Source organism: Lycium barbarum, chromosome 4 (genome assembly GCF_019175385.1).
Source record: "Lycium barbarum isolate Lr01 chromosome 4, ASM1917538v2, whole genome shotgun sequence".
Lineage (NCBI taxonomy): Eukaryota > Viridiplantae > Streptophyta > Magnoliopsida > Solanales > Solanaceae > Lycium > Lycium barbarum.
In genome coordinates this window covers 19,624,903-19,651,821 of record NC_083340.1, presented here as the reverse complement: position 1 = coordinate 19,651,821, position 26,919 = coordinate 19,624,903, and the positions used below count along the sequence as shown (strand labels likewise).

Genomic DNA, 26,919 nt, shown 5'->3' with positions numbered 1-26,919 from the left:
TTTCCCTATATTTTAATGTGAAAAAAAAAATCCGTCCATGACATTAGAAAAGCTTAGTGACCATATGTGATATTAATCATATACCATGTTTTGACTCTTTTTTTTTTTTTGTTGTTGTTTTCCCCCAAATTCTTAGTGGTTGTTATAGGTGTCTAGCGGGATGAACTGCAACGGGAATCACCATGTGAGCCCTCACACAAATGAGGTTGAATCGGACATGAAAGAACTTATAAAATTAGTGTTAGATAATTCGTCGCGCGACATAAATAAAGATATGAAGAAACATTTTTTGCAATGGTAAAGACCTTCTACTATACTGCACATGTCACGGAGGAAGTACTCAACTTTCACATATCGAAAGTGCTCTTTGAACCAGTTGAGTAGGATTCTTCTTATAGACAATAGGGGTCGCTCAGATGGTACACACCCTACACATCTAATTCGAAGATTGTGGGTTCGAGTTACTAACAGAGCAAATGTGATGCGGGGTGTTAAAATTTACTTTTCTTTCACTTCATGATTTAATTAGTAGTAGAAATATTTACTTCATTTTTTGCTAGGAATATTCTAAAACGTTTAGTTTCTTTCTAAATCTAGTTACTACATTAATTATAAAATATTTAGTTTCCTTTTAGTTTAGTATCTATAAGGAAAATAATATATTTTATTTTTATTTTATTTTCTTTATTTCTCTATAAATAGAGATGTAGTCTTTTATTTTTAAATGCAAGAAACAATTCAAGAATCAATACAAAGAGTTATAGTTTATTCTCTCTTCAATTTTCTGTCTCATTTTTTCCATTCCGTATCAGTTGTATCAGCGCCGGGTTCATTCATCTCAATGGATCTGTGATTTCATTGAAAAAGAAGAACTACTTTCAACCACTTTTACCCATTTTCAACCAACTAATTTTAATCCTTGCATTTATTTTTAAAGAAGGGATACTTTAAACCAATTTTAACCCTTCCTTTTATTTTTAACGCAGGGCTACTTTAAACCAGTTTTAACCAATTTTTTAACCCATACTATTTTTAACCGTATTTCAAATCATGACAAGCAATAATCTCTCTTTCAATGCCCCACAAACCTTCACTGGTGAAAACTATCAAATTTGGTCAGTTCAGATGAAGTGTTATCTTGAAGCTTATGATTTGTGGGAAGCTATAAAGGAAGATAAACTCATAGTACCACACCCTGAAAATTCTACTCCTAGCCAAATCAAAGCTCACTGAGAAGAGAAAACCAAAAAGTACAAAGCCAAAATTGTGATTCAAAATTCTGTTGTTGATTCAATTTTTTCTAAAATTATTGCATGTGAAACAGCAAAAGAAACTTGGGAAAAACTTGAATAGGAATATCAAGAAAGCGAACGAGGCAGACAAAATCAGATTTTGAATTTGAAAAGAGATTTTGAATCTCTTAGAATGTAAGAGGGTGAGACAATCAGTCAATATTCTGACAGAATAGTTGAAAAAATCCTTGTGACTATTCCTGAGAGATTTAAGTCTGAAATCTCCGCTCTAGAAGAGTCTAAACATCTCTCTACTATCTCTCTTGCAGAATTAATAAGTGCTCTTCAAGCACAAGAGCAAAGAAGAACTTCCAGACAAGATAAAATTGTTGACGGTATTTTTTGTGCAAAACACCAAAAAGGAAAAGTCAACTATCCTCCTTGCAAATATTGCAAAAGGAAAACACACTTAGAAAAAATTTGTTGGTGGAGATTAGATGTAATATATAGAAATTGCAAACAAGCCAGTCATGTTACAAAAGTGTCCAAGTTCAAATACACCCAAGACAATTCACAAGCATTACTGGTAGAAACAGAAGATGATGAGGATCAACTCTTTTAGATTGTCGCAACAGAAGCAAGGAAGAGTGCGTTTTTCTAGAACAATCAAGTCTTCAAACTCAAATTGGATACACCAACTTGAGTTTGAGGGGAAATGTTAAAATTTACTTTCCTTCCGCTTCATGATTTAATTAGTGGTAGAACTATTTACCTCCTTTTTTACTAGGAATATTTTAGAACATTTAGTTTTCTTCTAAGTCTAGTTACTACATTAATTATTTATTTAGTTTCCTTTTAGTTTAGTATCTTTATGGAAAATAATATATTTTATTTATTTTTCTATAATAGAGATGTGATCTTTTATTTCTAAATGCAAGAAACAATTCAAGAATCAATACAAAGAGTGATAGTTTATTCTCTCTTCAACTTTCTCTCTTATTTTTTCCATTCCATATTGGGAGGGGAGGGGTAAAAAAAAAGTAGGATTCTCTTATATGTATTGATGGTAATGAAAATAAATTGTGAAATAATATTTTTTCATATTAATTTTTGTTATTGTTTGTAACTCTCATTCTCAATGTCAATGTAATCTTTTCTTATACAATCTTATATGTAAAACTTACACAAATATCTACCTTTTAGTAGCTTCTAACTAGTTAAAACTACAAGTTGAAGATTTACATTTCGTAGCTTCTTTTGGCTGTATTTCAGTTGTATCTCGCATTTTAGAAATACAGTGAAATGTAGCGAAATACAGAGAAATACAAAACACGTTAGAGTAAATTTAGGCTCTATTTTTGGAATATATTTTTTAAAAAAAATTCTGAGAGAAAAAATAGGCTATATTTTTGGAACATAATATTCTTTTCCTTTTTTAATAGTAAGTCAAATTAAATCAACCATATTTCACACAAATCACTGAAGAGTAAAATCAGACCCTATTTATGGAACAGTTTTTTTTTTATATAAAAAAATTATGGGATTCAATTTAAAACTTCCCATAAATCACGCATAACGGTTGTTCTTCTATAAAAGCTTACGAATCTCTCTCAACTTTTATCACAATCAAAACTTTTTGAATTCAAAACCACTAAAGATCTAAAAAATTCCAAATACAGAAAATAAACACTGAAATATAATGAAATATGGTTAATTGTTTAAGAAATATAAAGTTGTAGTATGTGTATATACAATGGAATACAATGAAATATATCAGAAAGTGTTTCATAAATTTGAAATACAAAATGCAGAAATACAGCGAAATACCAAAGTCGTGAAAACAAAGTGTAGTAAAAATAGGCTCTATATTTGGAACATTCACTATATTTACACCAAAAAAAGATAAATACATTGAAATACAACGAAATAATGTACTGAAATATACTGAAAATTAAATATACTGTTTGTTAATACATAGAAATACACTGAAATATACACTAAAATATACTGAAACATTTTATCGAACACTTGGTGGGCATGAAGCTCCACAACTCTCATCAATGATGTTCTCATGGGAAAGAAGCGAGTCGTCTCAAATTGCTACAAAAAGGACGTTATTCGGAGATAAAGACTTTCAATTGGACTAGTTAATAAAGCTTCACTCAGTCATCCTTCACCGTTGTTAGAGCTCCTTTTTTCACTCCGTCGTTGACCATGGCTTCACTCCGTCGTCGACCATGGCTCTTTTTAATAAAGCTTCACTCCGTCATCGACCATGGATCTTTTTAATAAAGCTTCACTCCGTCGTCGACCATGGCTGCTGCTACTACTGTAGGATTCTTCTGATTTGTAAGAGAAAATGAGATCTAGGGTAGGTGATGGAACAAAATGTTACACCCTGGAAAATTTTCGTTCGTGCACAGTGAATTGACTGACGAAGGGCAGTTACGAGTATCGAATTAATGATGTCTTAATGACATATTGGAGAAGAATTATAATGTCCCTTATATTGGTAATGAAGTGTCAAGTAAGTTTCAAGAAGGACCCATAAGCCAAGTATGGGCATAGGCCATCCAAAAGGGGTGAGTTAAGGAACCATTTTCGGGTGATCTGGTTTGGAGGGACCACAACGCTACTATAAAATTATAATTTGGGAAAAATACCACAGGATGAAAGTTGTAGATAATTAAAATAGCTTTCCAACCATAGGTCGTGGGCCCTCACAGTATATCGGGATCAAAAGTTATGGTCATTCTACGACAGACTGTTTTGGGGCGAAATATCACTCTCTGACACACTTTGCGACACAACATGCGGCTCGCATGTACGACATGCGGTTCCGCAGTTCAACCGCAAAGTGTGCCAGTGAGAGTTGGTCAGCTGGCAAGCTTTGCGACCCAAGATGCATTCCGCATGTCATGCTTTGCGTCTCGCAAAGCGTGTCGCATGTCGTGACGGTCCAGAATTTTCTGGACCACTTTAAATATACCCAACTCGTCCAAAATCATATTTTTCCTTCATTTTTGGTCAAGAAAACCTCTAGAACCTTCTCTAACACTCATCCACAAGAGAACTCAAGGGAAATCCATGATCAATAACACCAAATCCATGAACCCAAGTGTATGAAACCTAACCCAAGTGCATCTAATTCAAGAAAACCCAAAAGAGAGGAGATAGGGTTTTGGTGCTAGAAGGGAAAACTCCACTCAAGGCTTGTTCAACCATCATCCAAGGTAAGTTTTATGACCATTACATGTTGTTTAAGGTATTGTAAGGTTAAGGTACTCGACTTATAGAGAAGCATAGCAAATGGGTCATTCAAGAGTGAATAGTGTCATGTTTGAATAGTAGTTGAATTGAATCATGAATGTTAGGGTGTTGTGAGTATGAATACGTTACAAATAACTTGTAGACCATGAGGTAAGTGTGATACGAGGGAAAATACGATAGCGAACCTATTACCATAAATTTGAAGAAATTGGAGAGAAATGGTGGATTTTGCCTAAAGTATATGAATGAAGATTGTTGCTTGCGATATTGTGAGTTGTGTTGTAGATGTTGGGAGTTGATATAAAATACGGGAAAAGTAGTACAAACAAAGGAAGTGCTGCCTAATTTTCTCTAGAATTAGTAGTGCGTTCTTATGGTTGGTTGACTAATGTTAGTACGAATCCTCTTTTGAAGGTAGAGGCGCGACATTGAAGGAGAATAAGCGAACGCTAGATTGCTTAAACGAGAAAGGTATGTGAGGCTTAACTCTTCTTCCAAAAGGCATGAATCCTTCAAGTTTTCCATGATCCTTCTATAAGATGAAGCTTATGAGCCCTTCTATGTATTAAATCACATATGAGCATGATAATGATGTTATTATTGCTAACACTCGCCTTATGTTTTATTTCCTTCAAGGCGAGGCATGATAATCACAAATGTCCATAATACCATCGGGGGTTCACGACCTTATGTCACCCCGACATAGTGTGGTTTCCTTAAAGCTTAACGTATGCTATGATAGTAAAATGATCAATGATACTGTCACACCCCGACTGTACTAGGGTGTGATGGGCACCCGACCCCATACTCGGAGCCGAGCGAACCCGCTGACTCTTATTACGTACTTAATTTCCTTAGACTCTTGCATTAATAAGGAGTGGCAAACATAGTAAAGCTTTCAAAAAAAAAAATTCATCGTACTCGAATCAATATAATCTTTGATCATATTGACTTTATAACATAACATAAAATGACACATAGGTTAGTGGAGTCATTCACAATACCGACATCTTATACCCATGACTCTGTCTGCAAAGTCTCTAACATTTATCAGACATCGTAGCACATGTACTCTGACTCGGTAGCACTCCAGGACAAGTGGAGCCTACCAACTCCGTTGGAACATCTTCTATGCTAGCTTCAACTCATCTGGGTGTACCTGCGCGGCATGAAACGCAGCCCCCGAAGAAGAGGGGTCAGTACGAGCAATGTACTGAGTATGTAAGGCATGAATAATAACATGCGGAAAATATAGAACAGGGATAATGACATAAGAGAAATGTGGAGCATGTCATGAGGTAGAAAAATAACCTGTACATGTAAGTGCCCTTTGGCGGATACCATGCATACTTAGCGCTGCGGAACGTGCAGCCCGATCTATACGTGCATATACTATGTCATATTGCTGCGGAACGTGCAGCCCGATCCATATGTGCATATATTACTCTACTTTCTTGGAAAACTTTTCTTTTCATGTATATAGAAAATAAAATACATCATATTGCCGAGGCGTCGGCTCCGATCCATTTAACCATATATCCCGCGTCCGGGCATCCCGCGTCCGGGACTATATCATGTATCATACTCCAACTGATCAGGTGGTTGTGCGTCTATAGCGCCTTCCCTTTTTCAATGTTCCCCATATACATATACTTATACTTATAACATATAAACAACATCCATGAGAGCCCAAAGAAAATCATGTCCATATCGGAGTGACGTAAGGTCGTTAACCTCCAATTGTATTATGGAATCATCATGGTCATCATGTCTCACCTTGAAGGAACAATTATATAAGATGAGACTAATAGTAAATAACACAAGATAGGATCATAATTTCATAATACGTTGAATCATATGCTTTGAAGTTTTTGAAAATAAATAGAATCGTTATCAAGGAGTAAAACTGAGAATCAAGAAATAACTCAATATTCTCATATTCGTATCGAACCCATAACTTAGGATTTCCCAACATGGAACTGTTATTACATACTCATCATCATAGACATTTTCTCATGTCTGGCATTATCATTTTCATTATAAGAATCATATTCATCGTTTTAGTAATAAAAGCTTTCAACTTCTTAAAACTTGGTTTTTTGAAAAATATGGGCATTTTGGAAAATAGTTTGTAAACTATTAAGGAGAGGCTTATACCTTGGTGTCATGGGCTTCTAACTTTTGAAAATAAGGGGACTATGAAAACATTCGTAAACTTGCGATGTAGAGATCATGCCATAGAAGGAAAAGGTCGAGCCTTAACATACCTGTTCCACGTCCTATTAGCTACGCTTATGTGTCCGAGCTTGTAAGTCTACATTTAAGATAATTCACACTAATGTTAGCCTTTTCATCGTACACTTGTACCATAATTCAAATTATATTATTTTATATTCTGCCGAAAATCGGGCAGCATCTCCCCTGTTTATATGCCTAGCCCAAATTTTTAATTCAGCAGCCAACAACAACAACAACAATACCAACATCAAATATAATGTTTCCAACTCAAAAATATCTCATAAGACAGCCCACACGCTGTTTTCCAACTTTCATAACTAATTAACTCAGTATACAATTATTTAATCGCGTATTCTTCGTAAATAAACTAGTATTAGCACAAATAGAAAGAGATTCATACCTTTCTCCCTTTAATATTTCTTAATCTCCACTTTTCCATGCTAAATTTAGGCCACCACACACTGTTATATGATTCTGCACCAATAATTATACACTACCCGGACTGGAATTGGGAAATTATACCTGGTTTTGGGCAAAATTTTGGTTGGGGAGTTTGGGAGAACTCTCCAGATTTTTGGAGAGTTTTGGGGTGTGTTTTTCGTGTGTTGATCTGAAAATGAGGGGGGTTTCCCCCTTTTTATGACGTTTGGAAGCTGCCAGAAACTACTGGAAAATTGCTCATCGCGTTCGCGCTGCCTTCTGGCGCGATCGCGGAGGGTAATATAAACTCCTTCTGCGCGTTCGCGTCCCTTTGGGCGCGGTCGCGCAGGGTTAAATTTTCTGACTGGATGTTCGTTCAGTAAAACGGTCATAACGTTTGATCCCGATATCGTATGAGGGCCCACGACCTATGGTTGGAAAGATAATTCAATTATCTACAACTTTTATTTCTGGGTTTTTCCCAAATTCCAAACATATAATGCCGTTTTTGCCCCTCCAAGTCGGATCACCCAAACATGTTTTCTTAAATCGTCCTTTTGGAGGGTCTACACTCATTTTTAGCTTATGGGTCCTTCTTAGGACCTACTCAACTTTCCATATACTACTCACGTGTCCCTTCTCACGTCTTTCACAAAACTCCGACATGTGGGCCCCACTTAGCTTGCAGCAACGAGGGCTTTTCGTCAAATAACATATAAACTAATTTACACCATATGGTCTCCCAATGTCATATATATGTTATTATTAACTTCTTATAACACAACCTTCATTCCATACTTGATTATCGAATTTTGTTCAGCGCGTTCGCGCTGTAATGGCCCTTTGGCCCATACTAAGCCGTCTACAGTTTTCGATAACTCAAAATTTTTCCGGGGTGTAACATGCAGCTCAATTGGTGAAAGGCGATTCCCTTTGGGGAATGTAAAGGAGACAGAGGTTCCGGGTTCGATACCCCGTAGCGCTGCAGCGTGAAGAGGGATAATGGGGCAAGCCCCTGTGCGGACTGGCTGTACCCTGGCATAGACAATACCTGAGTATGTGTAGGACCCAGAGGGGATGCCTCACAAAAAAGGCGCCTTTTTTGTGACGATCCCCTTTGGGTCCCACTACTCAAGGTATTGTCTATGCCAGGGTACAGCCCGTCCGCCCAAGGCCTTCGCCCCAACCCTCATCACCCCGTAGCGCTGCAGCTCAATTGGTAAGAGGCGATTCCCTTTGGGGAATGTAAAGGAGCCAGAGGTTCCGCGTTCGACCCCCCGTAGCGCTGCAGCGTGATGAGGGTTGGGGCGAAGGCCTTGGGCGGACGGGCTGTACCCTGGCATAGACAATACCTTGAGTAGTGGGACCCAAAGGGGATCGTCACAGATACTAACTTGTAATACGACTATGCAATACTAAGAAATGATAATATGATGTTATGGAAAGAGATGTATAATGATAATGTATATGATTGAGGTTGTGATGATATGATTTCCACCGCGCCTATATGGCCGGGCATGTCACCGCTAATGCGGGCTGCTAAGATTTCCACCGCGCCTATATGGCCGGGCATGTCACCGCTAATGCGGGCTGCTAAGATTTCCACCGCGCCTATATGGCCGGGCGAATGCGGGCTGCTATGTTTACACCGAGCCTAGAGGGTCGGGCATGATCACCACTAGCGGGCGGCACATGAGGGTTACCCGGACGCGGGTGACGATACAGATGATGATGCGATGATGTATATGACGATGTGTGCGATGATGTATGAGATGTGCTAACATGTGTGCTATAATTATGTAAAATGTGATATAAGTAAGTAATGTAATTGCCTATGACATTTGTGCAGGTTATATCCTTGTCTCTTGACGCATGATCCTTCCATTATGTTTGTTTATTTCATTCCTGCCTTACATACTCAGTAGAATATTCGTACTGACGTCCTTTTTCTTTGGACGCTGTGTTCATGCCCACAGGTAGACAGGGAGGAGATCTCGCTCCGGATTCTTAGAGGCTGCTAGTTGATTGAAAGACCTTCATTGCCCCGGAGGTGCCTATGATGATCCTTTTGTGTACAATTGTAGATGTCATCTCATAGAGGCTCGTAGATACTCGATGTGGGTCGTAGGGTTTTATGGCAGGATCTTTATGCATGTATATGTATATATATGAATTGTTTTGCGAGCCTAAGAGCTCATGTGTATAAAAGTATTTTGTTCTAAATGAAACAGTTTCTTTTTATGAATTGAGCATGAATTGGATAATTGTTTGTTAATAAGCCCAAGAAGTAATATTACAAGCGGTGTTTGGTGGTTAGTCCCGGGTACCCGTCGCGGCCCCTAGCTGGGTCGTGACACAAAAGCATATGGAGTTCAGATCTGAAGAACTAGAACCTTAAGGTTTTTTTCGAGTTTGAAGATAGAGCTGGTAGTAATAGTGGTGGTGGTGTTGACGGCGGCGTGTGGGTGGTGGAGATAGAGAAGAGAGGGAGGGTTAAGTGAGGGGAAGGAGAAGAGAGGCTGGAGATAGAGTAAGGGAGGGAGAGAGGCAGCAGTGAGGGGAAGGAGAGAGAGGAAAGGGAATTTTTTTTTTTTAGGGTTTGGAGAAGATGATAAATCTTACTCTCTCTGTTTCAATTTGTTTGAACCTATTTCCTTTTTAGTCCGTGCCAAAATGAATGACCTCTTTCCTAATTTGGAAACAAATTCACTTTATGAATGATTTATAAGCCACGCAAATTTTCAAGGCTTATTTTGAACCGCAAGTTTCAAAAGTCTTCCCTCTTTCTTAAATGTCGTGTCTAGTCAAATGTGTTCATATAAATTGAAACGGAGGGAGTAAATGTGTAGTGAGGGAGAATAGAGAGGTACATGTATTTCAAAAGTTACTGGACCAGTTATGAAATGTAATTTTGGAAAAATAAAGCTACGGAAATTAAATAAAAAATAAGATAGTTATTATTCATAAATAAGTCTTACAGACAGCTATGACAAGTAAATTATCCATCTTATATATATATATATATGCTAGGCCCGCCTACGTAGCGATCGCCTTAAAAGCTATTTATCTTTTTTGTTGTTTTTTTGGCCTTCCCCTAAATTCCCTCACAACTACTTAAAATACAAAAGCCGAAAAGTCACGATTATTTAAAGCATCTACCTAATCGTCGTTCTCTTACCGAAAAGAAACAGTCGTTGCCCTAAATCTTTAATTCGTCACTTGGAAAACCCAAAAGAGGAACGCCTTTCAGTATGGACACCGAAAGGTTTGTAGGTAGAGAAAATTCGAAAGGAATAACTGTTTGAGAAGAGTTTGTTTGACTAGTGACATCTACCTGGTTAGAAGTAACGATATATGATGAAAACATTACCGGTGATCAGCACTTAAAGTAGTTCCATATAGATTTGATACTATTTTTGAAGTTCTTTGTTTGGTGTTTACGTGTCTCATGCCTTTGCTCCATTATATCAGTAATCATGAAAGGTGAGCATTATGTTATACAGAGCAAATTCTTTGCCTATATTATCTAAATTTTTTGATCTCATGAGTTTGGGATCCTCCATTTACAAGCACTGGTTTACTTGGCCGCTTTGAAGCTTACAGAACGTGCACTCTATTGCCCCGGAGTCTGTAATCGAAGAGTCGAAGCAGAGATTCTGATGAAGTTTCTCCCCTCCACCTTTACCATATTTTGGTTCGTCTACTTTAGAGACTAATTAGGGACATTTTAAACCCAATCAGTAGTTGTCAGGATGAATCACACGTGGGAGAGATATATGAATTCACTGAGCAGACTTAAATCCCTTATTTTGCTATTCTTTCCAGAATAGGATTTTGCAATTCTTTCGTCAATGTGTCTATGTTGTTGGTTGAAATCTCTGGTTATTTTACTTAGGTTTACCATGTGCATGACAATTTGATTTTGTTGCCTCTTGTGTTGCCAATGAAAGGTCATTGCTTTTACATTTGGGTAAGTTTTACTATGTTTTGACACTTTTGATTTTGATAGTGTCGTTTTACTTGAAAATCTTCAAATATTTAATTTCTTGTGTGGCTACAGATCATAGAATTTTCGTAACACGAACTCGGAAAAGTTGACACAATAATGTGTCCCATTAGCAATAATAGGGTTGTGAATTAGTTCTAGACTGAGTAGTAACATTGACTATTTTGGTTTAACAAAATTAGCTAAGCAGATATATAACTGATAGATATGACATGTCACTCATTTAGTAGATTGATCAATATTGAACTCCGGTTCAATTTACAGTGATATGGGCTTGGCATATAGTGTAAACATGGTCGAAGGACTAAAACCCTGAGAGGGAAACACTTTGTATATATCTCTTAACTTTTGAAATTATCATCTTTTTTTCCAAGATGTTACTTGTTTTAAACATTATGAGATCTACGTGTTTTCACCACTTACGATGCTTAAACTTTAAGTCAAATCCAATCCTTAACTTCAATGTCACAACCCTATTATTGCTAATGGGACGCATTATTGACTATTAGTCAAAATAGTCAATGCGTCCCATTAGCATTCCAACATGGCTGTATGTAGCATTTGAATCAAATTAACAGGGGATCCAGCTTGGCTAGCCAGACCTGAGACAAAGGCGGATCTACAATGTCAGGAGTGTTCGATTGAACCCGTCATCAGTTCAGCATAAACCACACACATATATGTGAAAATCGTATTCCCTCCGTTTCAATTTGTTTGTCTCAATTTGATTAGACACGGAATTTAAGAAAATAAAAAAGATTTTTGAATCTTGCGATCTTAGACTAAAGACATGTGTAATATATTAAAATGTTCTTCGAATCTTGTGGTCTAAAATATGTCATCTAAGATATGTGTAAAGAGTTACTAATAAATATAGAAAGTCACATTCTTTTTTAAACATGCTAAAATGGAAAGTAAGTATGGATTCCGAAATTTATAATTAATTTTTTTAGTATATTTAGTATTTTTTTCTAATGATATTAGCTGTAAAATGCCAGATGTGATCATTTAGGAAAGCGTGCCATTTAAAATGGGACAGTAAAAGTAGTGCCAGACGTCCAAAAAAATATTAATAGCAACCATACCATGTCTAATGACATGCATATTCAATTCAAATAAATTTCACATCATCGATAAATTCAATATTACAGGACATTATTTGAACATTATCTTTTATTATTTGGAGGTTAATTGTAAATTATTTAATTTGCATATAATCACTAATTTTTGTAACTTATAAAAGTATATAATTCCTTAAATCTCTTATAAATTATTCTCAACCAAATTCACAGCTTTGTAAATTATTTAATTTGCATACAATCACTAATTTTTGTAACTTATAAAAAGTATATAATTCCTTAAATCTCTTATAAATTATTCTCAACCAAATTCACGGCAATAAAATCTCCAAGTAATTTCCTAGGTAATAAAATTTCCTGGTAAATTTTCAAGATATAATCCCGAGCTAAATTCACGGCAACTAAATCCCTAAGTAATTCCTTATGTAAAAAAATCCTCGTTAATCCCCAAGTTATTATCTCTAGCTAAATTTGCAACAACAAAATCCCCAAGTAATTCTCTAGGTAATCAAACCCCTAGGTAAATCCCCAAAAAATAATCCTCAGCTAAATTCGCAGCAACAAAATTCCCAAGTAATTATAATCCCCAAGTGAATCGCCAAGAAATAATCCCCAGCTAAATTCGTAGGAATGAAATCCCCAAGTAATTCCCTAGGTGATAAAATCTCCAGGTAAATTCTCAAGAAATAATTCCCAGGTAAATCTGCAAGTATCATTACCTGCGAATTTTCCTACGACTTCACAAAAGAATTATCTTTTTACGATTTTTGGTTGTTTACCTGCGGAATTACCTACGAAAATGATACTTGGGGATTATTTTTCCAAATAAATCCCAAGGTAATAATTTGGCGCTAAATTTACTTGCGAATTTACCTGGGAAAATCATATCCGCAGGAAAATGTTCTAGAAATTAGGAATTTTTAGATTTTCGCATGAAAATTTGCAGGAATTACATGCGGAAAAATTTCCCAGGTAATATCCCCATGTAATTTGAGCTTTTCTAGTAGTGAGACCTCAAACTCTCCGCCTCAATTTAAGTGTCTTAGTTTGATTAGACACGGAATTTAAGAAAATAAATGAAACTTTCAAATCTGCAATCTTAAAATAAAGATATGTGTAATGTACCAAAATGTTATTTGAATATTGTGGCGTTAAATAAGTCATGTAGAATGTTGGATTTAGAGCATTACCAAACATAGAAAGAGACTTTATTTTTTAAATAGACGGAAAAAAAATAAGACACTTAAATTAGAACAGAGTTAATGTTAATAAGCAAATTTCGATGGACGAGATTCGCTTGTTTTTTGTATTTACATAATCATAATGTGAAACCATTAATTATAAATCTTAAATTGGCCTCTGACCTGTGAACTCTTCTTCTCTGAGAGAACGGAAGGACTGAACGCGCTTGGTACTTAGGAGATCAAGTACGCAAATTTTACGCATCTGTCTCCAGTATTCGCCATATGGAGCGAATCCTATGTTGACGGAATCATAAGAAATAATCTTAGCACAAAGGGGCTGAGACCTTGATGCAAAGACTATGTCATGAGTTTTCATCACTTGTTTTGCAGTTTCGGGTGAGGAAACAAGTATAGTAGAGACATGTCCAAATTGCAAGTTTATTAATGGTCCATGTTTTTTAGCGAAGTCTCTAAGGACTTTGTGGATTAAAGGGCCACCAGCTGCTAATTGGTGCAAATTTCCAATAATAGGTAACTTCCATGGTCCTGGAGGAAGCTTTGAAGAGCTGCTAGTAGTTCTTATTTTGAGAATAACAAGGATGAGAAATGCAGAAGCAAAGAGATAAATTGCAATGGTTCCATTTTGTAAGTGTAGAGAACTTTTTTATGTGGAATGGTTTCTTCAAACTGTAGAGAAATTCACTTATATAATGACCGGTTTTAATTATAGTAATTAGTTAGTACTACTATCTTGAAATTTGCACTAGTCCTCCTTTTCTTTTAATGACAGAACCAAATTAAAAAAGTACAATGTTTAATGTGGAGGATATATCGCGATTGAGACTCGTCATAAACATACATATATTCAAAGAATACAGGTACACCAATTACAGTAAAACTTACTCCCTCCGTTCACTTTTACTTGTCCACTTTTGACTTTGCACACCCTTTAAGAAATAATAAATGAAGTTCATAATTTACCGATGTGTACCCATATTAATTGGTGCATATTTTCATTGGATTTGTAAAATGATTTGAAGTGAGTATTTAATACTATGAGTAAAACAAGAAAAAAGAAATTACCTTCTCTTAATATGCTAAAAGTGACAAATAAAAGTGAAAATCTATTTTTTAAATACTGAACAAGTAAAAGTGAAAGGAGGGATTATCTTTCTTGACTATATTCAGCTAAGTACATTAAATATTGTTCTCTCTAACAGAAGTGATTGTAACTTGAATTATTATTATTTTTCTGTCCATTCTTACCTTTTGCATAGTATTTTTTTTTTCCATGCTTACCGAAACACTCCCATTTGGGCATAGATTTTGAGAGTAGATTTTCATAAAATAAAAAGTTTTGAAATATTGTTTGAAATTTGGTCAGTTTTTGAAATTTTGTCTCCAGAAAATTTTCAAGTTCCAAACTGACCTAGGCCAGCTTTTTGGGTGAAATTTCACTTCCACTCACAAAATTTCAATTTTTTTAAAGTAAAATGCATGTCCAAACACAACTTCAAGTTCTAAAAACTATTTTTCAACATAACTTCAAAAACACATTTTTGTCAAGTTTCAACTAAATCTATGGTCAAACGCTAGCTAAAGGTTATATTATAGAGATGGAGTCAAGATTTAAACTTTATGGGTTCTGATCCTATGATTACAACTTCAATTGTTAGTAATTGGGTTCTAAATTTAATTGTTACATATATTTAGTGAATTTCTTAATATAAATACTGAATTTCAACTAAAACTACTGAGTTCGGTCGAATTTGTACTGTCGCTTTTATCTCCGCCCCTCGATAATGTTATACTCTTTCATTCTCATCAATAATTGTGTCCACAAGCCAGGAAAAACATGTATTACTTATTACTACTACTAGTGTCGGTAAGCCCGTGCTGAGCCCGGGCCCAAAATCAAGGTCATAAATTAATCACTAAGTTTCAATTTATGTGCTACAGTTTAAATTTTAAGTGTCAAACAGTTTAATTTTGACAATGAATTCGGGCATAGAATCTTTAAGTCTTTGAAAATTTACATAATTAAAAACTATATAAAAAGTACTATAAATTTCAATACTTGACTATTCAAAATATTTAAAGGATATATGAAAAAATAATGATTTTTCTTAATTAAAAAATTTCTTTTCCGTTGAAGAAATGCATGTGAGGAAATGATATTTCTTTTCTTTTTTCTTTATCTAATATATTTTCTAAATTTTCATTATAATAATATTATAGCTATGATATAGCCCCAAATATATTAACATTTGCTAAATTTAAATAATTTAAAAGTATAAAATGGCGAGAAAGGAGGCGAAGATGGCAGTTTCGGCAGCAAAAACGGCAACCTTTGAACGCCTTTATGTAGAACTAGAGGACAAAGGCGGGGATAAGAAGTTGTTCAGGCTTGCCAAGGTGAGAGAGAGGAAGGCACGCAATCTGGATCAAGTGAAGTGCATCAAGGACGAGAATGGCAAAGTGTTGGTAGAGGAAGCTCACATTAGACGGAGATGGCAGTCATACTTTCATAAACTCTTAAATGAAGAAGGGGACATAGACATTGTGTTGGGAGATTTGGATTACTCTGATAGGCGTCGCGACTTCGGATATTGTAGGAGTATAAAGGTTGAGGAGGTTAAGGGAGTTGTTCGTAGGATGCGCAAGGGAAAAGCGACCGGACCTGACGAGATTCTTGGGGAATTTTGGAAGAGTGCAGGCAGGGTAGGCTTGGAGTGGTTGACCGGGTTGTTTAATGTCATTTTCAAGACAGCGAAGATGTCCAAAGAATGAAGGTGGAGTACAATGATTCCCTTGTACAAGAACAAGGGCGACATTCAAAGCTGCAATAACTATAGAGATATCAAGCTGCTAAGTCACACTATGAAAGTGTGGGAAAGGGTGGTGGAGATGAGGGTGAGGAGAGGTGTGTCTATTTCAGAGAACCAGTTCGAATTCATGCCGGGGCGCTCGACTACAGAAGTCATTCATATTGTAAGGAGATTGGTGGAGCAGTATAGGGAGCGGAAGAGGGACTTGCACATGGTATTCATTGACCTAGAAAAGGCTTACGAAAAAGTGCCAAGAGAGGTCCTATGAAGATGCTTGGAGGCTAAAGGTGTACCTGTGGTGTACATTAGAGCGATAAAGGACATGTATGATGGAGCCAAGACCAGGGTAAGGGCGGTAAGAGAGACTCGGAGCACTTCCATGTTCTAATGGGGTTGCATCAGGGATCAGCTCTTAGCCCATTTCTATTTGCCTTGGTGATTGATGGATTAACATGACAAATACAAGGTGAGGCGCCTTGGTGTATGTTGTTCGCGGATGACATACTCTTGATTGATGAGACTCGCAACGGAGTTAACGCTAAGCTGGAGGGCTGGAGACAGACGTTGGAGTCTAAAGGATTTAAATTAAGTAGGACCAAGACAGAATACTTAGAATGCAGGTTCAGCGGCGTACCACATGAGGCTGACGAGGAAGTGAGGCTTGGTACCCAGGCCATCCAAAAGAAAGGAAGTTTCAAGTATCTTGGGTCTATTATACAAGGAGAGGGGATATCGACAATGATGTTTCACATCGTATTGGTGCAGGGTGGATGAAATGGAGGCTCGCTTCCGGAGTGCTGTGTGACAAGAAAATGCCACAAAAACTTAAAGGCAAGTTCTACAAAGTAGTGGTTAGACCGACTTTATTGTACGGGGTGGAGTGTTGGCCAGTCAAGAACTCTCACGTTCAGAAGATGAAAGTCGCGGAAATGCGAATGCTGCGATGGATGGGTGGGCACACTAGGAGGGATAGAATTAGGAATGAAGATATCCGGGACAAGGTGGGAGTGGCATCAGTGGAGGACAAGATGCGGGAAGCGAGGCTGAGATGGTTTGGGCATGTGAAGAGGAGAGACACGGATGCTCCAGTGCAGAGGTGTGAAAGGTTGGTTATGGACGGTTTCAAGAGAGGTAGAGGTAGGCCGAAGAAGTATTGGGGAGAAGTGATTAGACAGGACATGGCGCAGTTTAAGCTTACCGAGGACATAACCTTAGATAGGAGGTTGTGGAGGACTCAGATTAGGGTAGAAGGCTAGGAGGTAGACTTGCTTATCCTTTCATCCTAGTAGTTGTAGTTTTGCTCATTCGTTTATTGCCATTTGATTTCTGCTTATATTTGTCGGGCCTTGTACTTCGATTATCTTATTTATCTATGGTAGCTACTGCTCCTTTCTTTCCAAACTGTTCTATCATGACTTTCTCATTTTTGTTATTTCTCGTTTTCATATTGTTTTGATATGCTTGTCCCTATCTGACCTTTTTGTCTTGTTCTCTCTTGAGCCGAAGGTCTTTCGAAAATAGCCTCCCTACCTTTCAAGGTGGGGGTAAGGTCTGCATACACTCTACGCTCCCCAGACCCTACATTGTGGGATTCTACTGGGTATGTTGTTGTTTGTTGTTGTTGTTGCTAAATTTAAATAATTAAATCATGTCTCGGTGCAACGACGTATATATCTAATAATTCTTTTTCTTCTTATTTTTATTTTCTTTAGGATCGATTTTGAAATTTATTTTCTATAGATTTATTTTTTATTTTAAAAATTTTCTATTGGATAATTGTGTCACATCATTAAACCTTTATATATTCAAAATAATTTTCTTATAAAAATTTAGATCAGGAGAAATTTAATGGAAATTTTAGAATTACTAAGTAAATATGGTCAACGCTCTCCCAGTACCAAATGAGTTCTCCAAAATTATTATTATTACCATTTTAGATTATCTTTATGCATAGCTATTTCTATTAGATGACATCATCACCATGCACAACTTTTCAAGTATTTTTAAAGGGCTCAAATTATATGTATCATATTGGATGTGGCAATCCAAGTAAAAAGAAATAATGTAGGGGCAAAAAGAAGACATAGAAAAAAATCACGGTACATACCTCACCTCCAAAAAGTTAGTCTAGGGGGCCATGTATTACCAAAAAGGATTTAAAAATATCTTGATTTATTGAAAACATACTTTGGTATATGAAGTAATAAATAACAAATATAAGGGCAAATATTTGAAGTAGCACTAGATATGGTATGCGCTGATACAGCTCTTTCGCGCGATTTCAGCTGAGACAGTATGTACTAATACAACCGATACTCGCCTGATACAACTCTTCTGCCTGATACAACAATTGTAGCTACGTCTCGTAATTACGCAAAATATAGCTGCATGCATTTTGTACTTACGCTCTAAATTATAGCTATTTATGGAATTTTCTCCTTTTTTCATATCCCCCTCCTCCAACCCGAAAAAAGAAGATGGTTAATGTGATGTTTCCCGAGCTCATCACTTAAATAGCCACTAACTATTGAAAATAGGTGATCAACGTCGTTTTTCTTTCTTTTTTATTAAAAAAGTTACTGATCTTTTGGTATTATACTCAAACCTGAAGGTGATATGTATTGTCAATTTTTAATGACGTAACATCTGATTTTAAGGCTCGGTATTGTGTCGGATATGATGTTTTTTCTTTAAATGAGTTGGTATTTAATAAATTTTATTTTTTGGCTAAAAAAATCATGTGTTACGTCATTAAAAAGTGGCAGATATGTCACTAATTTCAGGCTTGAACGACATTTTGAGTAAAATAGCAAAAGATAAGTATTTTTCTGATTAAAAAAAAAGTGACTTTGTTCACTTATCTCTAATAATCTAATGACCGTTTAGGCAATTAACTTCATATTATATGATTACTTCTTTTGGTCATTACCGTGAACTCATTCAACTCTTACATATCTCTAAGTGTTTGATTTGAGGACTTGAATCGCCAGAAGTATTCTGCTTTCAATATTTTTTAATTTCTGCACTATTGGAAATTAAAGTCTAAGCATCTTGATGTAATGCGCTATTCATATTATAGATCAAATTGGATATTAAGACAGATAGCCTTAAGTTGTAACCATCATACGTCATGGAAGTTGTATATTTAACTTTTGTTTCTTATGCAATTTTAGGTGGCACGGTATCTTCAAAGGTAGACTGAAGACGGTATGCGTTTGGACATGATTTAATTGAGATTTAAAAAGAAGAAAAACATAGCATTCGGAGTTGAAGTTAAAAAAGTATATTTAAAAGTTAAAGTTGTATTTGGACATAAAAATAAATTTAAAAATTCGTGGGTGAAAACTTGAATAAGATTTGAAATCTCTTAATGTTTACAAATTTCAAATTTATTATTTAAAGTTTTAAGTTAAAATAATAAGCTCATTTGATAAACTAACAATTATAAAATAATTTAAAATATTATTTTAATTTTGGAATCAAAATCTATGGTCAAATGGGAGCCTAGCTAATTCCCAGTTTCCCGCTACGGACACAAGGTTGGGGAAATATTAATTGAGAATAGCTTATATTTGAATATGGCGGACTTTCTTGATTTGATAGTCAATTACATACGATATAATTTTCTACACCCCTCCCCTTCTCAAACTCCAATCCCATGCTGTTCGTTGACATGCTATTTCTCATTTTCACTTGGTTTTGATTTGCTTGTCCGTATCTGACTCTTTTCCCAGACCTCATGTTGTGGGATTCAACTGGGTATGTTGTTGTTGTTGTCGTCTTCTTCTGGAGGGATGTAGGATTTGATTGTCGTTTGTCATTTCATTCTGTGTTCCTTTTTTCTCAGGACAAAACATCTTTGGATGTTATAGATATGCCCAGTTAATTTCGAAATATTTTAATGGTTAGTTTGGCTTGAATTTTTTAAGAAAACACTTTTAGATTTCTTTTATCGCTTTTGAAGAATTTTCAACTTCATACTTGGATAGATGATTCTATCTAATAAATTTAAAAAACAAAGTATTTGAGATATCAATTTGCTAATTCTCAGTTTACTTCCTCTTTCCTTTAGCTCTTTATATTTTTCACAGGTAGTCCTTGTTTCCTCTTTATTAAACTACCAATGCGCTCTGAGCTAAATGTTGAGATCAATGAAATATGAGGTTCATATGATTCTTTAAAAATCTCTTGCAGTATATATAGAAATTTGCCTCGATAATAGGATTAGCATAGAAGTTAATAAGCCCACTAATGAATATCCGTAACTAAAACAAGATCCACTCTCCTTGTAGCATATGGAGCTGCAGTTCAAGCTGCAATTATGATGTGATGACAATTTTGATTCCAAGAAACAGTACTATTCCAACCAAGAAAGAGAACTGCTCAGACAATCAACCAGGTATGCTCATTCTTGGTAAATTTGAGCTTAAGGGTATTCAACCAGCACCAAGAGGAGTGCCATAGATTAGTGTCTGTTTTGAAATTGATGCCAATGGTATTCTAAATGTGCCAGCAGCGGAGAACATTTCTGGTGTCAAGGGCTAGCAATATGCATTGGAGATATCCCATGTAGTGATTTATTTTTGAAATCGATGTGTTATGAGTCGTTAAAACATCTACTTTTTAGTTATTTTTGCTTTGTTCGAACGAACATAGCAATGCATGAACTGTATCTCTTTGGTGGTACTGATACATTATGAACTTGATAGCTGAATATAACCTGTAATGCTGGAAAAGTGTGTGAAGTATGACTTTGGTCCTCATTTTGATAATAAATATTGTATGTTTTAACACATTACAGATACATTATGAACTTGATAGCTGAATATAACCTGTAATGCTGGAAAAGTGTGTGAAGTATGACTTTGGTCCTCATTTTGATAATAAATATTGTATGTTTTAACACATTACAGATCAAATTGTTGGCCCCGTACATCGCACTGGCGTCACCTTCTAGTAACTTGTTAACCCGTTGTTGAATAATTGCTTCTCGACGTCATTTTTCGATTATTTTCTTTTTTGGACTTTTAATAAAGGCCACGAAGTTGCAACAAATTTGTTCGCAGTGCCTATATATACTGGTAGCTAATTGATGTGTAATCAATTTGAGGAACATAAGCCCTAACTCCTTATATTTAACTAATTAAAAGTACAACGATTGTAGAATTGAGTGCAAATATTAAAGCAATAATTTGAAGGCTGATTAAGTTGTAAAATATCATACATTAGATTAATCTACCATGACAGAGGTAAAATTACGATTTTGAGTTTATGGATTCTGAATTCTAGAAAACGCTATTAATTGAGTTCTTAGCAAATTATTTATAATGAATTTTTTTTTAACATAAATAAAGCGTTTGAGCCAGAACTACTATGTTCTGCCGAAACCGTAAGTGAAGCTCTAGTGTTTCATTGAATGTACGACGTTGTCTATTTTCTCTAAAGATTTTTGACATCACCAAATGAAATTAAGCCCTGAAGATAAAAAAAGATGAGAACAGCAACGTGGAAGACAAACATTTATTCTGATAACTAGAAACACAGGCAGCAATCTAGCTGATATTTTAACAGAAATAAAACGTATAAAAGCGCACACTGCAGTTTAATTTTGGCACCATAGCCACCACACCAGGACTTAATTACAGTCCTCACGGTCGATCTTGGCACTGTTCTTTGGAACCAAAGTTACAGAAATAGTGTCTTCATCTTCCAGGCCATTGTCCTCCAACAGTTCATTGATGGCCAGCTGGAAAGTAACAGGCTTACGATCAGTATTTCCATGAACATGTGGCAAGTTGGTGAAGCTCCCTGCAAACTCTATTTTGTCAAGCTCAACCGCATTCACAGTCTTGTCCGCGTTGAGGAACACATCAAACCTTAGGTTCTTCCTATTATCGAACTTGAGGCAGAATGTCAGCAACTCCTCTTGTTCATTTTTCTCAATTTTCCTACTGATGGAAAAGGAAATGGCTTTGTCCAGCTTCGCCAGTGGGAATACCTTGTTGGCTGGTGGAAGTGAACTTGTATTCACTTTCCCGGTTGTGGTCTGTTTCTTTGGCTTAAAGTTATACCATGGGATATCCATTGGCGCGTAATCGTACCCCATCTTCGTATGGTCCAAACAGTCTCGGACTTTGACACGCCATGGGTTGGAGCATTCGTCGTAGAAAAAGAATTCCGAGTTCAACCAATCTTCGTCTGAGATCCCTTCTTTTGCCTCCTAATTTTTTCCATTCATACCACATCCGGTCCACATTGGCGTGGTGGCAATAGAAAACTGGGTCCAAAGCAGCTGAGTAGAAATTACCCATATCCTCACCGTACGACTTGACGCCATTACCCAAATCTGAACATCGCTTTGTACCAGTCCAGGCGTGGATAGCATCATGAGGAATGTTTTCAATAGTTCCCTTCCCTGGACGGGGATTAGTTCCCAGAGGGTAAGGCTTACCAAAGAACAACAACGGGCACGGAGCATTTGTTATCATTTGACGGTACATAAGAGTTAAGTTATTCCTCATCAGCTGGACTTGAGTTGTTTGGACCTCGTCACCGGAATAACCAAGATCCATTATGGCTCCGTTACGGTGACTTGGGTTACGCCTTGCGTCGTACAGAGAAGAGCATTCATCATCGAACATGGAAGGCAAACGCATGCCCTTTGGATGGTCCCAATTCCAATATGGTAAAGCGAAAGTTGGATCATCAATGAGAGATCCCAAGATTCTCTCGTAGAAGTACAAGTACCATCTATGGAATGGGAAGAAAAGCCAAGAGAAGTGAACTTGTAACTCTTTGCCACCAACTTTGTAAGCACCGTTGCAATAAGCACAATGGACATTGGCTTGTTGCTTGAACCCACGAGGGTCAGGGTCTGTAGTGTTTGTGTCAAGATCCCTCATTCGGCTAGTGGCCAGTTCGTACTTGGCAATATACTCCTCATCAGCAGCATGAGCAGGGGAACGGATACGGCGCTTGGTCATAGTAGGGAGCTTGTAATATGGAATGTTCTCCATGTCATGTGGTTTAGGGGGACAACAAAAATATGGTACAGGTGGACCATCAGTCATCGTGGCTGGACCACAAGAGTTGAGATCAGGGGGTGGTATAGGAGAAGCAGTGGCTAATGGTGCAAGATTAGCAGCACCATAGAGCCCTCCTAAACCAAGAAGAACATTCCTTCTGTCAAGACCTTCAAGGTTCTTTTCATGCTCGCCAGAGTTGTTGGCGTTGCATGAAACCTTGAAACTTTGGCTACGCCTTCCATGGAGGAAAAGCTGAGAGGGTTTTGCTATGAAAGATGTGTTGGTGAAGGAAGAAGAGAGGGTTTTGTTGGTGCATAATGGTAGAGTTGTAGTAGAAGAAGCCATTTGTGGGATGAGTGATTTTGGTTTGAAGAATTGCAACCTTAATTTATACACAACGGGTAATGGTATGTACGTACGTAGAACTAACGTGAAATACGTGCTCGGCTGATTGTAATTCTTACTCCTTACGTCTCCCCAAGTCTCAATTTACTTGGCATGTCTCAATTTACGTGACATAATTAGAATTTTAAGAGTCAACCCAGCCCCTTATAGGAAATTGCCTATGAGATCGCATTCCATCGGTTTTTTAAGATCCCTCTAGTGCTAAACAAAAAAGACCTTTGAGCAAGGGCTAGCTTTTCAACGGGCGAAGAAAGGCTTCACCAAACCAAGATTTTTTTTTATTGGAACTTATTTATATGTCTTTTAAATATTTTAAGTTGTTAATTATTATGACTTATATTACTTTTTACATAATTTTCAAATATATAAATTTTAGCTTTTATGTCTGTATTTACAATTAGAATTTAGAAATTTAAATTTTAAAATCATCCGTATCACATAAATTGAGATGAAGAAAGTATCTTTTAGTACGAGGGAGTAGTAAAAGACTATAAGTGATAAGAAAGACCAAATATATATGTACAAAGATAGAATAAAAAAGTTAACAGGAAAGGGCCAAAATTATCCCGAACTTTGGAAAATAGTTTATTCATACCCTTCGTTATACTTTAGGGCCAATTATATCCTTACTGTTATACTATGGGGTCAATTATACCCTTATGTCTAACAACTGCCACGTGGCATTATCCCAACCCTTCAAAATTATTTTCCCTTCAAATAATTTTTTACCCACTAAAATAACTCAACCCAACCCGATTTTTTTTTTGTCCAGCCAAAGTGATACGGACCCAACCCATTACCCCTTGGCTGGAAAAAAAATCGGGTCGGATTGAGTTATTTTAGTGGGTAAAAAATTATTTGAGGGGAAAATAATTTTGAAGGGCTGGGATGATGCCACGTGGCAGCTGTTAGACATAAGGGTATAATTGATCTCATAGTATAACGGTAAAGGTATAATTGATCCTAAAATATAACGAAAAAGGTATAATTGATCCTAAAGTATAACGAAAGGTATGATGGATTATTTCTCACAGTTCAAAGGTAATTTTGGCCCTTTTCTGAAAAGTTAATCAGGTTTGGGACCCACACGTGCAGGAAGAATATTAGTTCACGGAGAAGCTAAAGAAGAAACTCTTTTTAGCTTTTTGGACAATATCTGTTGAAGTTTGAAAAAAGAATAGAGTATTGGAGTTTGGACAGTGTTGTGTTTGGAAACCAGTATTTCGTTCCAACAAATACTCTTCAAACAATTTTTTCAATATTTATTTGATTGAAATAATCTAATGGTTCATATTTGTTTGGATAATTAAAAGAGTTTAACCATGGTATAACATTTCTCTCTCCTCACGTTGCTCCTTTAGCTCTTCACATGTTGAAGAATGCCTTCCCACATCCACATATTCCTTTTCTTTGACTCGATTTTTACATAGAAAATAGACATAGGAGAGCCAATTAGGGGTGGGCGTTCGGGCCATCGGTTTGAATATGAAATTTTCGGTTTGGATAATCGGTTTTCGGATTAAAGAAATTACAATCCCAATCCAATCCAAATAAGTTCGGATTGGATTGGATATTTTAAGTTCGGTTTCGGATAATTAGGTTTGGATATTTCAGATTTTCGGATTTGACTCTTGAGACTTAAGGCAAACGTATTAGAATGAAATTCATGTTTAGTTCCACAGAGGTAAACCTATATTTTAATTGCTCAGTAAAAAAGCCTTCCAGTTCAAATTAGGATTAACAAATTCAAGTCATGTCCAACATAGTAAATCCATGCCAAATAAAAGCATTCTGGAAAAGTGGAAATGAACAAAATAAAATCTAAGTAGTCATATGGAAAATTAATACAGAACTCTGCCGCGGGTGACACTAACGTGAGACTTTTGAGACTTGAGAAGTAAGAAAACCCTATATTATGTTTTAATTTAGTAGAGAATTGTATATTGAACTTAATATTTTAATGGGTAGGGCCTTAGGTACTAATCTATTGGACCTTTAGAAACTAGACTTATTAGTACTGGGCGCATGTGATATAGGTAGAGCTAGTTATAAGGTATAGAAATTTCGGATTTTCGGATATCCAAAAATCCGTAGTACTAAATCCATATCCAATTCAAAATTCATAAATTTTAAAAATAAAATCCGAAGTCCAATCCATAATCCAAATATCCCAACCAAATATTTAAAAAGTTCAGATTTCGGTTTGGATTTCGGGTTGGCCCAAACTGTGCCCACCCCTAAAGCCAATCAAATCTGAACCATGGTTAAACTCTTTTAATTAACCAAACAAATCTGAACCATAGCTAAACTCTTTTAATTAACCAAATAAACTTGAACCATGAGATTATTTAGTGAACACATGTTATAATTTTAAGGGGTAATGGAGCAACCGGAGAGGAGCCAACTCCAATGTGTGCAATATTTTTTTTCGTAAACCGCAACTATTACAACAATCATGCGTAGGATAGTTATACATTTAAAAATGTAATACAAAATTTGTAGTGAAATACCTAGAATGAAGGTGGTTTTTAGTTTTTGAAATTGAGTTTTACGCCGCTTTATTTCAAGATCAAAGCTTTGAAACTTGTTCCTAGCCTTAAATATACTAAGAATATTGACTTTTGGATTAAAAAATAACACAAAAACAATGTTTTTTTTAATGTAGGGAAATATTATTTTAATTTTGGAATCAGAATCTATGGTCAAATGGGGGCCTAGCTAATTCCCAGTTTCCCACTACGGACACAAGGTTGGGGAAAATTTTAATTGAGAATAGCTTATATTTGAATATGGCGGACTTTCTTGATTTGATAGTCAATTACATGCGAAATAATTTTCTATACCCCTCCTCTTCTCAAACCCCAATCCCACTGTTCGTTGACATGTCTGCTTCTAGCCAATGGTATTTTCGGTTTTTCAGGATTTTGATGTTTCAAAAAGGTATTATTATAATGGCTGACTGCATACCTGTACGTTTCCTCTATTGGACAAAAAGCCCCAGCCCACTTTAATTTAATTACTGCTTGAAAAAAGTATGTACAAATTTTCTGAATTTGTGGGACCAATCTAAGCTATACCCTTTATTACTTTAGCTGCTGTTGGTATTTCTGTAAATTTGGAACTACTTTGAGCTCTTTATAAATGCTACAAAAGCATGAATTGGCTGAGCTCATATTAGCAAGTACATATAGCTGCTTTTTCTGGGACTCCCTTTTATTCGAACACTTTGAAA

The 26,919-nt window shown here is 36.2% G+C and overlaps 1 pseudogene; it reads right to left on the bottom strand.

Annotated features, from left to right (window-relative positions):
• Nucleotides 1-21,789: 21,789 nt before the first annotated feature.
• On the bottom strand, nt 21,790-23,629 carry LOC132638252 (catechol oxidase B, chloroplastic-like; annotated as a pseudogene).
• Between the last annotated feature and the right edge of the window lie 3,290 nt (nt 23,630-26,919).